The sequence below is a fragment of the Somniosus microcephalus genome, unplaced genomic scaffold (genome assembly GCF_052327205.1).
Source record: "Somniosus microcephalus isolate GS21.2 unplaced genomic scaffold, FLI_Smic_1.0 unresolved_chr5, whole genome shotgun sequence".
In the NCBI taxonomy this organism is placed as follows: domain Eukaryota; kingdom Metazoa; phylum Chordata; class Chondrichthyes; order Squaliformes; family Somniosidae; genus Somniosus; species Somniosus microcephalus.
This window is the reverse complement of record NW_028225183.1, coordinates 39,268,747-39,282,870: the sequence shown is the minus strand read 5'-3', so window position 1 is coordinate 39,282,870 and position 14,124 is coordinate 39,268,747. Positions and strand designations below refer to the sequence as shown.

Below are 14,124 nucleotides of genomic sequence, written 5' to 3'. Positions count from 1 at the left end.
AGCAGGGTGGGACAGTAAGCTGTGAGGTGAACACAAAGAGGAAGCAATGGGATATAGATAGATTAAGTGAGTGGGCAGTAAGTTGACTGATGGAGTATAATGTAGAGAAATGAGAGGTTATTCACTTTGGTAGGAATAATAGAAAAACAGAATATTTTTTAAATGGTGAGAAACTTTCAAATGTTGGTGTTCAGAGAGATGTGGGTGTCCTCATGCAAGAAACACAGAAAGTTAGCATGCAGGTACAGCAAGCAATAAGGAAGGCAATTGGCATAGTGGCCTTTATTGCAAGGGGTTTCGAGTATAAGATAAGGAAGTATTGATACCATTGTACAGGGCCTTGGTGAGACCACACCTGGAGTACTGTGCACAGTTCTGGTCTCCTTATCAAAGGAAGGATATACTTGCCTTGGAGGCGGTGCAACATAGGTTCACTAAATTGATTCCTGGGATGAGAGTGCTGCCATATGATGAGAGATTGTGTAGAATGGGCCTATGCTCTCTGGAGTTTAGAAGAATGAAGGTGATCTCTTGAAACAATAAAGATTCAGAAGGGGATTGACAGGGTAGATGCTGAGAGGGGTATTCCACTGGCTGAAGTATTTGGAATAAGGGGGCATAGTCGCAGGTTAATGGGTAGTCCATTTGAGACTGATATGAGGAGGAATTTTTTCACTCAAAAAGTTGTGAATCGTTATAATTCGCTGCCCCAGAGGGCTGCGAATGCTGAGTCTCTGAGTATATTCAAGGTTGAGATAGATATATTTTTGGACCCTCTGATAATCAAGGGATAAGGCGATCGGGCGGGAAAGATGACTTGAGGTCAATGATCTGCCATGCTCTTATTGCATGACGGAGCAGGCTCCAGGGGTCGTATGGTCTAATACTGCTCTTACTTCTTAAGTGTTTATGTTCTTATATTATTTTGTTAATCCTCTCTGCTCTAAGGAGAACAATACCAGGCTATCCAATTTCTCCAAATAACTGAAATCCCTTAACCCTGGTAGCATTCTCGTAAATCTTCTCTGAGCCCTCTCCAAGGCCTTGCCATCCTTCCCAAAGTGTATGCCCATATTTGAATGCAATACTCCAGCTGAGGCTAACCAGTGTTTTATGAAGATCATAAAGCCATCAGTCGTGTTTTTTTAACGCTCTTAGGCCTATTAGAATTATTATTTAATGTGGCCACGTTTGGTTTAAACCGTTGATTTCTCTGGCTGCCACTTTTTTTTTCTCCTTCCTGTCTTTTGCTTTTGATCTTGTTTCCCATTCCTCTGTCTTCCTGCTCAGGTACCCACCCCCCTGCCATTTTAGTTTAACCCCTCCCCCACAGCACTAGCAAAGACTCTCCCTAGGACATTGGTTCCAGCCCTGCCCAGGTGCAAACCGTCCGGTTTGAACTGGCCCCACCTCCCCCAGAAACGGATCCAATATCCCAGGAACATGAATCCCTCTCCCTGGCACCATTCCTCTAGCCACGTATTCATCTGAAGTATCCTTCTATTTATACTCTGACTAGCACGTGGCGCTGGTAGCAATCCTAATCTCCTAACTCCCTATATTACGCTTTTAGGACATCATCCCGCTTTTTAACTATATCCTTGGTGCCTATATGCACCACAACAACTGGCTGTTCACCCTCCCCTGCCAAGATGTTCTGCAACCGCTCGGAGACATCCTTGACCCTTGCACCAGGGAGGCAACACACTAACCTGGAGTCTCGTTTGCGGCCGCAGAAACGACTATCCCCTATTACTATAGCTCTACCCCTCTTTTCATTCCATTCTCTGCAGCAGATCCAACCCTGGTGCCAGGAAGTTGGCTGCTGCTGCCATCCTCTGATAAGCCATCCCCCCCAACTGTACTCAAAGTGGTGCATCTGTTGGAGAGGGGGATGGCCACAGGGGACCCCTGCACTACCTGCCTGGGCCTAGTACTCTGCCTGTTGGTAACCCATTCCCTTTCTTCCTGTCCAAAGTCTACCTGCGGTGCGTCCAACTCCGTAAACGTGCTATTCACGATTCCCTGAGCATCGTGAACGCTCCACTATGCATCCAATCGCAGCTCCAGTGCCGCAATAACTTCGTCCAGCATGGTCATTGCTTCCAGTAAGGCTTGCTCCTGTTCCATTTCAGTCTTGCCTTAAATCAAAATGATATCCTGTCGCAGGGAAAATCACCAGGACATTCTAATAAACGTGGCGTTTTCCTGAGCAAACAACATGAGAGGGCTGTCCTATGATGAGAGATGGGCCTATACTCTCGGGAGTTTAGAAGAATGAAAGCTGATCTCATTGAACCATACAAGATCCTGAAAGGGATTGAAAGGGTAGATGCTGAGAGGTTGTTTCCCTTGGCTGGAGTGTCTAGAACTTGGGGGCATAGTCTCAGGATAAGGGTTAGGCCATTTAAGACCGAGATGAGGAGGAATTTCTTCACTCAGAGGATTGTGCATCTTTGGAGTACTCTGCCCCAGAGGGATGTGAATGCTGAGTGTTTGAATATATTCAAGGCTGAGATAGATAGAGTATTACGGCTCAATGGGCCACATGGCTCTAACCACACACACTCATCAATACATAAAGAAGTAATGGAAAAGGTTTACTTCTCTAAAAATCCTGCTGCCGGTATCATGACTCGCACCAAGTTTCGTTCACCGACCACCCACTGTGCTCGCTGTCCTGCATTGGGTTACGGTCCAGCAACACCTCGATTTCAAAATTCTCTTGTTTTCAAATCCCTCCACGGGCTCGCCCCTCCTTTTCCTTGGAAACTCCAACCAACACACAGAGTACAACCAGTACACACTTCAAGGCCATGCAGAAACGCAGCGCGCTGCAGGTCACGTGCATCCGGCGATCCGGCATTTAAAGAGAAAAAACGTGCATGTGCTGAATTTTGAATAGGTCGCACAGCCCGTTGATGGGCCGGGCGGGACAAAGCAACAAATTAGAGGGCCCATTGCCTATAACTCCCCGAGATCATATAATAGAATGGTTGCAGCACAGAAGGAGGACATTCGGCCTGTCGAGACCGTGCCGGCTCTCTGAAACAGCACTTCCGCTATTCCCACACCCCCACCCTTTCCCCGTAGCCCTGCAATTTTTTTCCTTTCAGGTCCATATCGAATTCCCTTTTGAAAGCCACAAATGAATCTGCCTGCAGCACCCTTTCAGGCAGTGAATTCCAGATGCTATCCACACGATACATAAACAATTTTCCCTCATGTTGCCTTTGATCTCTGTGCTCCTATTTTGTGTATACCTATTTTATTTGCTTCAGCTTTGACGGGTGTGCTTTCAGCTGCCTCGGCCCTAAGATCAGGAATTCCCTCCCGAAACTGCGCCACTTCTCTGTCTCTCCTCCTTTAAGACGCTCCTTAAAACCTAATTTTTCGACCAAGCTTTTAGGCATGTATCCTAAAATCTGAAATACAAAAGCAAAATACTGCGGATGCTGGAATTCTGAAATAAAAACCGAAAATGCAGCAAATACACAGCAAGTCCTGCAGCATCTGCGGAGATCGTAACAGAGTTGTTGGAGAGAAGAGCAGAACTTCATCAATGTGGGCATTCTTAAAACAGAACTGGCAGTAAATTAAATAGTAATACAGTTCTGACGAAGGGTCATCGACCTGAAAAGTTAACCCTGTTTTTCTCTCTCCACAGATGCTGCATGACCTGCTGAGTATTTCCAGCATTTTCTGTTTTTATGCCCTAATAACTTCTTGTGCGGCAGGGTGTGAAATTGTGTATAATTACGCTCCTGTGGAGTGCCTTGGGACGCTTTACTACATTAATGGTGCTATAAAAATACACGATACCAAGTCAATAAGGAGGAACTGTTTCCAGTGTCAGTTACAGGGGCATCAGAATTAAGAAAATTTGCAAAAGAACCAGTAGGATGTTTCCCCGCCTCGCCCTCGAGAAGGTGCAGAAAAGTGATGCAGAAAATTGTTGTGAGTGCCTGCAATGCTCTGACTGAAAGGGTGGTGGAAGAAATTGAATAGTAATGTGGAAAAGTTAATTTGGATAATATTTGAAGGGAAACTAAATGCAGGGATTTAGTGAAAGAACAGAGGAATATGATTAATTGGATAGCCCTTTGAAAGAGGCAGCAGAGGTAGGTTGGGCAGAATGACCTGGTTCTGTGCTGTTTCATTGTTTCTGTAGTTAACAAGGTTCAACATTTTGCCAAAGTGCAGATTCGGCAGGCAGATTTGAAATTCGGGTTGTACGCGGTGTGGACTTGTAAGTGTAAATAATTTTTGATTTTTTGTGCAAAATATGTAATTTCTTAGTTGTAAGGATGTATATCAATGTGAACGTAGAGAGAAATTGAAATGTGAGCTTTGGGAATCGCTTATGAGTCAATTTGAATAGACTGTGTTTTGGAGAAAGGCCCTTTTGTATCACAGCTCCCTCTGCCGGGAATAAAGCAAAGTTAACATTGAACGCAAAATAACAGTGCATTTGAGAACTTAGTTGAAAGTCTAACTTTAATTGTAAAGGGGGGAGCAGGAACGCAGTATTCACAATCACAAATTTTGCAGTCGAGTATCCCGCAATTGAGGACATCGCAGGCGTCAGCACACCCGAAATGCATGGGCTAGACTCGTCCTGTAAAAATCACCTTCATGATCATGGTCACTCTCCCCTGCCAGGTAAGTATGCTTTCCATTGGCACACATTGCCTTGCCACATCATTCACTGCCTCTTACCGTCTCAACGATTAATTTTTTTTAACCAAAATTCCCCATTCATTCAGGAAGTGCTGCTGTTTTCTCATGTCGATTCTGCTAAAATATTGCATTATATAATGATATACCCTTTGACATAACGCTGCAATAATTAAGAGCCAGGCATTTATATTTGCATTTTGCCCTGAAAAGGAAACGAATGCTCCCTCAGTATCTATTCTTCAGGCCACGGAATGTTTTCTGGAAATAAGTCTCTCCTTATATGTATTGCATCTGCAGTAAATATTTGTCATATCTTCACATGAACAATAATTCAGAATCTGATGTGTTTGAAAAAGCAATTTTCAACTGTTGCCCATAAAGACCGACAGGGACATCGTGAGGTTCTGGCCCATCAAGTCTTCATCACTTGTCACATTCACTCACACTGGTTGAAATGTTTCACCAATAAACCTACATTCTTTTGTCTAAGCGGGTTTCACATTGTTGTCTTATAATAGTCCTGTGAAGTGTCTTGGGACGTTTTAACTATTTTAAAGGCGCTATATAAATACAAGTTGTTGTTGTCGTTTGTAATCTTTCTCACTCTTTTCAGTATGATCATTCAGTATAAGCATAGTCGTTAAATGATATAAGGAAAAGCCACATTAACAGCTTAGAGACGGAGGTGGTTAATAAATGTCCCTTTATGTTGTTATATGTAAGGGAGACACCGGAAATATTGAAGTATTCGAGGCAACAGTGCAGCAATCCAAACTTCCTCCAGCATGGTCAGTGCTTGCAGTAAGGCTTTCTCCTGTTCCATTTCAGTCTTGCCTTAAATCAAAAAGATGTCATGTAGCAGGGAATATCATCAGGACATTCTAATAACCGTGGAGTTTTCCTGAGCAAACAGCATGAGAGGGCTGTCCTTTGATGAGAGATGGGCCTATACTCTCGGGAGTTTAGAAGAATGAGAGGTGATTTCATTGAACCATACAAGATTCTGAAAGGTATTGAAAGTGTAGATGCTCAGAGATTGTTTCCCTTGGCTGGAGTGTCTAGAAGTTGGGGGCATAGTCTCAGGTTAAGGGTTAGGCCATTTAAGACCGAGATGAGGAGGAATTTCTTCACTAAGAGGGTTGTGCATCTTTAGAATTCTATGCCCCAGAGGGATGTGAATGCTGAGTGTTTGAGTATATTCAATGCTGAGATAGAGAGATATTATGGCTCAATGGGCCGCATGGCTCTAACCACACACACACATCAATACATAAAGAAGTAACAGAAAAGGGTTACTTCTCCAAAAACCAAGCTGCTCATATCGTGACTCGCACCAAGTCTCGTTCACCCATCACCCCCTGTGCTCGCTGACCTGCATTGTGTCACAGTCCAGCAACGCCCCGATTTTAATAATCTACTGTTTTCAAATCCCTCACGGGCTCGCCCCTCCCTTTGCCTGTAACCTCCAACCAATACATACTACAACCAATACACACTTAAAGGCCGCGCAGAAACGCAGCGCGCTGCAGTCCCCGTGCATCTGGTGAGCCAGCATTTAAAGAGAAAATACGTGCACGTGCTGATTTCTGAATAGGTCGCACAGCCCGTTGACGGGGCCGGGCGGGCCAAACAAACAAATTAGAGGGACCATTGCCTACAACTCTCCGAGATCATATAATAGAATGGTTGCAGTACAGAAGGAGGCCATTCGGCCTGTGGAGCCCGTGTCAGCTCTCTGAAACAGCACCTCAGCTAGTCCCACTCCCCCACCCTTTCCCCGTAGCCCTGCAATTTTTTTCCTTTCAGGTCCATATCCAATTCCGTTTTGAAACCCACAACTGCATCTTCCTCCAGCACCCTTTCGGGCAGTGAATTCCAAAAGCTATCCACACGCTACATAATCAATGTTCCCTCATGTTGCCTTTGATCTCTGTGCTCCTGCAACTCGGGCCTCTTGCATATTACTGTTTTATTTGGTTCACCGTTGACGGGCATGCTTTCAGCTGCGTGGCCCTAAAATCAGTAATTCCCTCCTGAAACTGCGCCACTTCTCTGTCTCCCCTCCTTTAAGAAGCTCCTTAAAACCTGACTTTTCGACCACGCTTTTGGTCATCTGCCCTAATATCTCAAATACAAAAACAAAATACTGCGGATGCTGCAAATCTGACGTAAAAACCGAAAATGCTGCAAATACACAGCAAGTCCTGCAGCATCAGTGGAGAGAGTAACAGAGTTGTTGGAGAGAAGAGCAGAACTTCATCAATGTGGGCATTCTTAAAAGAGAACTGGCAGTAAATTAAACACTAATACAGTTCTGACGAAGGGTCATCGACCTGAAACGTTAACCCTGTTTTCTCTCTCCACAGATGCTGCCTGACCTGTTGAGTATTTCCAGCATTTTCTGTCTTTATGTCCTAATATCTCCTTGTGCGGCAGGGTGTGATATTTGGTTTGATAACGCTCCTGTGGAGTGCCTTTGTGACGTTTAACTACATTAATGGTGCTATATAAATACAAGATAACAAGTCAATAAGGATAAACTGTTTCCAGTGTCAGTTACAGGCACAACAGATTTAAGAAAATTTGCAAAAGAACCAGTCGGATGTTTCCCCGCCTCCCCCTCGTGAAGATGAAAATAAATGATGCAGAAAATTGTTTTGAGTGCCTGCAATGCTCTGCCTGAAAGGGTGGTTGAAGCAAATTGAATAGTAATGTTGAAAAGGTAATTTGGATAATATTTGAAGGTAAAATAATTGCAGGGATTTGGTGAATGAACAGAGGAGTATGATTAATTGGATAGCCCTTTGAAAGAGCCAGCAAAGGTACGATGGGCCGAATGTCCTGGTTCTGTGCTGCATCATTGTTTCTGTAGTTAACAAGGATAAACATGTGGCCAAAGTGTAGAGTTGGCAGGCAGATTTGAAAATCTGGTTGTACGCGGTGTGGACATGTAAGTCTGAATAATTTTTGATCTTTTGTGCAAAATATGTATTTTCTTAGTTGTAAGGATGAATATGAACGTGAGCGTAGAGAGAAATTGAAATGTGAGCTTTGGGAATCGCTTATGAGTCAAGTTGAATAGGCTGTGTTTTGGAGAAAGGCCCTTTTGTGTCGCAGCTCACTCTGTGGAGAATAAAGCAAAATATTACAAGCAGAATAACACTGCATTTGAGAGCTAGTTGAAAATCTAACTTTTAATTATAAAGCCAGGTGAGAGCGCGAACGCAGTCCCGCACTACCACAAATTTTGCAGCCGAGTATCCCGCATTTGAAGACATCGCAGGCATCAGCACACCCGAAGTGCAATGGTCTAACCTCATCGTGGTAAAACCATCTTCATGATCCTGGTTTCTCCACTGCCAGGTAAGTATAATTTCCATCGGCACACATTGCCTCGCCACATCATTCACTGCCTCTTACCGTCTCAATGACTCATTTTTAAAATCAAAATTCCCCCTTCATTCAAAAAGTGCTGCTGTTTTCTCATGTCGATTCCGCTAAAATATTGCAATATATAATGATATGCCCTTTGACAAATCGCTGCAATAATAAAGAGCCGGACAAGCATATTTGCATATCACCCTTAAAAGGAAACGAACTCTCCCTCAGTAACTCTTCTTCAGGCCATAGAAAGTGTTCGGGAAATATATCTCTCCTTATATGTATTGCATCTGAAGTAAATGTTTGTCTTATCTTCATATGAACAATCATTCGGAATCTGATGTGATTAAAAAAGCAAGTTTCAACTTTTGCCCATAAAGACCGATAGGGACATAGTGAGGTTCTGGCCGATCAAGTCTTCATCACTTGTCACATTCACTCACTGTGGTTGAAATAATTCACCAATAAACCTACCTTCTTTTGTTTAAGCGGATTTCACATTGTTGTCTTATAATAGTCCTGTGAAGCGTCTTGGGACGTTTTAACAATGTTAATGGCGCTATATAAATACAAGTTGTTGTTGTCATTTGCAATCTTTCTCACTCTTTTCAGTCTGATAATTCAGTATAATCATAGTGATTAAATGATATAAGGAAAAGCCACATTAAGAGCTTAGAGACGGAGGTGGATAATAAATGTCGCTTTATCTTGTTATATGTAAGGGAGACACCGGAAATATTGAAGTATTCTAGCCAGCAGTGCAGCAATCCTAACTTCCTCCAGCATGGTCAGTACTTGCAGTAAGGCTTTCTCCTGTTTCATTTCAGACTTGCCTTAAATCAAAATGATGTCCTGTAGCAGGGAATATCACCAGGACATTCTAAACCTGGCGTGTTCCTGAGCAAACAACATGAGAGGGCTGTCCTATGATGAGAGATGGTGATATACTCTCGGGAGTTTAGAAGAATGAGAGGTGATCTCATTGAACCAGACAAGATTCTGAAAGGGATTGAAAGGGTAGATGCTGAGAGGATGTTTCCCTTGGCTGGAGTGCCTAGAACTTGGGGGCATAGACTCAGGATAAGGGTTAGGTCATTTAAGACTGAGATGAGGAGGAATTTATTCTCTCGGAGGGTTGTGCATCTTTGGAATTCTCTGCCCCAGAGGGATGAGAATGCTGAGTGTTTGAGTATATTAAAGGCAGAGATAGATAGATTATTACGGCTCAATGGGCCACATGGCTCTAACCACACGCACTCATCAATACATAAAGAAGTAACAGAAAAGTGTTACTTGTCCAAAAACCCTGCTGCCCATATCGTGATTCGCAGCAAGACTCGTTCACCCATCACCCTCTCTGCACCCTCACCTGCATTGGGTCACGGTCCAGCAATGCCTCGATTTTAAAATTCTCTTGTGTTCAAATCCCTCCACGGGCTCACCCCTCACTTTCCCTGTAACCTCCAACCAATACACACTACAACCAATATGCACTTCAAGGCGGCGCAGAAACGCAGCGTGCTGCAGGGCCCGTGCATCCGGTGAGTCGGCATTTAAAGAGAAAAAACGTGCACGTGCTGATTTTTGAATAGGTCGCACAGCCCGTTGACGGGGCCGGGCGGGCCAAAGCATAAATTAGATGGACCATTGCCTACAACTCTCCGAGATCATATAATAGAATGGTTGCAGCACAGAAGGAGGCCATTCGGCCTGCCGAGATTGTGCCGGCTCTCCGAAACAGCACTTCAGCTCGTCTCCCTACCCCACCCTTTCCCCGTAGCCCTGTAAATGTTTTCCTTTCAGGTACATATCCAATTCCCTTTTGACAGCCACAATTGAATCTGCCTGCAGCACCCTTTCAGGCTGTGAATGCTAGGTGTTATCCACACGCAACAGAAACAATTTCCCCTCATGTTGCCTTTGAACCCTGTGCTCCTGCAATTCGGGCCTCTTGCGTATTCCTATTTTATTTGCTTCACCGTTGATGGGCGTGCTTTCAGCTGCTTAGCCCCAAAATCAGGAATTCCCTCCCGAAGCTGCGCCACTTCTCTGTCTCTCCTCCTTTAAGGCGCTCCTTAAAGCCTAACATATCGATCAAGCTTTTGGTCATCTGTCCTAATAGCTCAAGTACAAAAGCAAAATACTGTGGCTGTTGGAAATCTGAAATGAAATCCGAAAATCCTGCACATACACAACAAGTCAGGCAGCATCTGTGGAGAGAGTAACAGAGTTGTTGGAGAGAAGATGCAGAACTTCAGCAATGTGGGCATTCTTAAAAGAGTAGTGGCAGTGAATTAAACAGTAATGCGGTTCTGACGAAGGGTCATCGACCTGAAACATTAACTCTGTTTTTCTCTCTCCACAGATGCTGCCTGACCTGCTGAGTATTTCCAGCATTTTCTGTTTTTCTGTCCTAATATCTCCTTGTACGGCAGTGTGAAAATTTGTTTGATAATGCTCCTGTGGAGTGCCTTCGGATGTTTTACTGCATTAATGGTGCTATATAAATATAAGATAACAAGCCAATATAGTGAAACTGTTTCCAGTGTCAGTTACAGGGGCAACATATTTAAGAAAAGTTGCAAAAGAACCAGTAGGATGTTTCCCCGCCTCCCCCTCGAGAAGGTGAAAAAAAGTGATGCAGAAAATTGTTGTGAGTGCCTGCAATGCTCTGCCGGAAAGGGTGGTTGAAGCAAACTGATAGTAATGTTGAAAAGGTAATCTGGATAATATTTGAATGTAAAATTTTTGCAGGGAATTGGTGAAAGAACAGAGGATTATTATTAATTGGATAGCCGTTTGAAAGAGCCAGCAGAGATACGATGGACCTGGTTCTGTGCTGTATCAATGTTTCTGCAGTTAACAAGGTTAAATATTTTGCCATCATGCAGAGTTGGCAGGCAGGTTCGAAAATCTGGTTGTAAGCGGTGTGGACTTGTAAGTGTAAATAATTTTAGATTTTTTGTGCAAAATATGTAATTTCTCAGTTGTCAGGGTAAATATCAACGTGAGCGTAGAGAGAAATTGAAATGTGAGCTTTGGGAATCGCGTATGAGTCAATTTGAATACGCTGTGTTTTGGAGAAAGGCCGTTTTGTGTCACAGCTCCCTCTATCGGGAATAAAGCAAAGTTAGGATTGAAAGCAAAATAACTGTGCATTTGAGAGGTCAGTTGAAAAATCTAACTTCAATTGTAAAGCCAGTGAAGAGCGCGAAAGCAGTGCCCGGCTATCAGAAATTTTGCAGTCGAGTATCCCGCATTTGGGGACATCACAGGCGTCAGTACACCCGAAGTACAATGAGCTAACCTCACCCTGGCAAAACTACCTTCTTGATCATGGTTTCTCCCCTGCCAGGTAAGTAAGTTTTCCAGGTGCACACACTGCCTCGCCACATCTTCCACTGCCTCTTACCGGCTCAACGACACCTTTTTTTAAATCACAATGTCCATTCATTCAGAAAGTGCTGCTGTTTTCTCCTGTCGATTCTGCTAAAATATTGCAATATATAATGCTGTGCCCTTTGACAAAACGCTGCAATAATGCAGAGCCGGCAATGCATATTCGCTCATTTCCCTTAAAATGAAACAAACGCTCACTCACTAACTTTCTTACGGCCGCAGAATGTTTTCTGGAAATAAATCTCTCCTTATATTTATTGCATCTGAAGTAAATGTTTGTCATATCTTCACATGAACCATAATTCCGAATCCATTGTGTTTGAAAAAGCAATTTTCAAGTTTTGCCCATAAGGACCGAAAGGGACATAGTGAGGTTCTGGCCCAGCAAGACTTCATCACTTGTCACATTCACTCACTGTGGTTGCAATATTACACCAAAAACCTACCTTCTTTTTTTTAAGCGGGTTTCACATTTTTTGTCTTATTTACTTTTTTACTACGTTAAAGACGCTATAGAAATAAAATTTGTTGTTGTTTGCAATCTTTCTCTTTATTTTCAGTCTGATCATTGTCCTCATAGTGATTAAATGATATAAGGAAAAGCCACATTAAGAGCTGAGAGACGGAGGTGGAAAATAAATGTTTCTTAATGTTGTTATATGTAAGGGAGTCACTGGAAATATTGAAGTTTTCGAGCCAACAGTGCAGCAAACCCAACTTCCTCCAGCACGGTCATTGCTTCCAATAAGGCATTCTCCTGTTCTGCTTCAGTCTTTCCTTAAATCAAAATGATGTCCTGCAGCAGGGAATATCACCAGGACCTTTTAAGAACTGTGGCATTTTCCTTTGCAAACAACATCAAAGGGCTGCCCTATGATGAAAAGTTGTTTAGAACAGGTAGATAAGGTGGTTAAAAAGGCATATGGGATACTTGCCTTCACTAGCCGAGGCATAGAATATAAGAGCAGGGAGGTTATGATGGAGCTGTACAAAACGCTGGTAAGGCCACAGCTGGAGTACGGTGTGCAGTTCTGGTCGCCTCACTATAGGAAGGATGTGATTGCTTTGGAGAGGGTGCAGAGAAGATTCACCAGGATGTTACCTGGGATGGAGCGCCTCAGCTATGAAGAAAGACTAAACAGGCTGGGGTTGTTTTCCTTGGAGCAAAGAAGGCTGAGGGGGGACCTGATTGAGGTGTACAAAATGATGAGGGGCATAGATAGGCTAGTTAAAGAGGAACTTTTCCCCTTAGTAGGGGGTTCAATAACAAGGGGGCATAGATTCAAGGTAAGGGGCAGGAGGTTTAGAGGGGATTTGAGGAGGAACTTTTTCACCCAGAGGGTGGTTCGGATCTGGAACTCACTGCCTGAAAGGGTGGTAGAGGCAGGAACCCTCACAACATTCAAGAAGCATTTGGATGAGCACTTGAAATGCCATTGCACACAAGGCTATGGACCAAATGCTGGAAAATGGGATTATATTGGACAGGGCTTGATGGACGGCGCAGACACGATGGGCCGAACGGCCTCTTTCTGTGCTGTATAACTCTATGGTCTATGGCCTATGGCCTAGAATGGGCCTATATTCTCGGGAGTTTAGATGAATGAGAGGTGATCTCATTGAACCAGACAAGATTCTGAAAGGCTTTGAAAGGGTAGATGCTGAGAGGTTGTTTCCCTTGGCTGGAGTGTCTAGAACTAGGGGGCATAGTCTCAGGATAAGGGGTAGGCCATTTAAGTCAGAGATGAGGAGGAATTTCTTTACTCAGAGGGTTGTGCATCTTTGGAATTCTCTGCCCTCGTGGGCTATGAATGCTGAGCGTTTGAGTGTATTCAAGGCTGTGATCAAAAGATTTTGATGGCTCAAGGGGATGCATGGCCTACTCCTGCTCTAACCACACGCACACATCAATAAATAAAGAAGAAACGGAAAGGGTTACTTCGCCAAAAACCCTGCTGCGCATATCATGACTCACAGCAAGTCTCGTTCACTCATCACCCCCTCTGCTCGCTGACCTGCATTGGGTCACGGTCCAGCAACGCCTCGATTTTAAAATTCACTAGTTTTGAAATCCCTCCACGGGTTCGCCCCTCCCTTTCACTGTAACCTCCAACCAATACACACTATAACCAATATACACTTTAAGGCCACGCAGAAATGCAGCGTGCTGCACGTCCCACGCATACGGTGAGCCGGCATTTAACGAGAAAGAACATGCATCTGCTGAATTTTGAATAGGTCTCACAGCCCGTTGACGGGTCGGCCGGGCCAAAGAAACAAATTAGAGGGATCAATGTTTACAACTCTCCGAGATCATATAATAGAATGGTTGCAGCACATAAGGAGGCCATATCGACCTTTCGAGCCCGTGCCGGCTCTCTGAAACAACACTTCAGCTAGTCCCACTCTTCCACACTTACCCCGTAGCCCTGCAATTTCTTTCCTTTCTGGTCCATATCCAATTCCCTTTTGAAAGCCACAATTGAATCTGCCTCCAGCACATTTTAAGGCAGTGAATTCCAGATGCTATCCACACTCATCGTAAAAAAAGTTCTCTCATGTTGTCTTTTATCTCTGTGCTCTGCAATTCGGGCCTCTTGCGTATTCCCACTTTATGCTCACATTTATATTCATCCTTACAACTGAGAAATTACATATTTTTCC

The 14,124-nt window shown here is 43.8% G+C and overlaps 3 non-coding genes across 3 annotated transcripts; all 3 read right to left on the bottom strand.

The window, feature by feature from the left end:
- Window positions 1-4,511: 4,511 nt before the first annotated feature.
- Window positions 4,512-4,670, bottom strand: LOC147087939 (U1 spliceosomal RNA). Its single transcript, XR_015075468.1, has one exon. It is a non-coding gene; the product is annotated as a U1 spliceosomal RNA (small nuclear RNA).
- Window positions 4,671-7,887: 3,217 nt separating this feature from the next.
- Window positions 7,888-8,051, bottom strand: LOC147087938 (U1 spliceosomal RNA). The gene has a single exon (XR_015075557.1). It is a non-coding gene; the product is annotated as a U1 spliceosomal RNA (small nuclear RNA).
- A 3,208-nt stretch (window positions 8,052-11,259) lies between these two features.
- Window positions 11,260-11,424, bottom strand: LOC147087937 (U1 spliceosomal RNA). Its single transcript, XR_015075546.1, has one exon. It is a non-coding gene; the product is annotated as a U1 spliceosomal RNA (small nuclear RNA).
- Window positions 11,425-14,124: the final 2,700 nt, after the last annotated feature.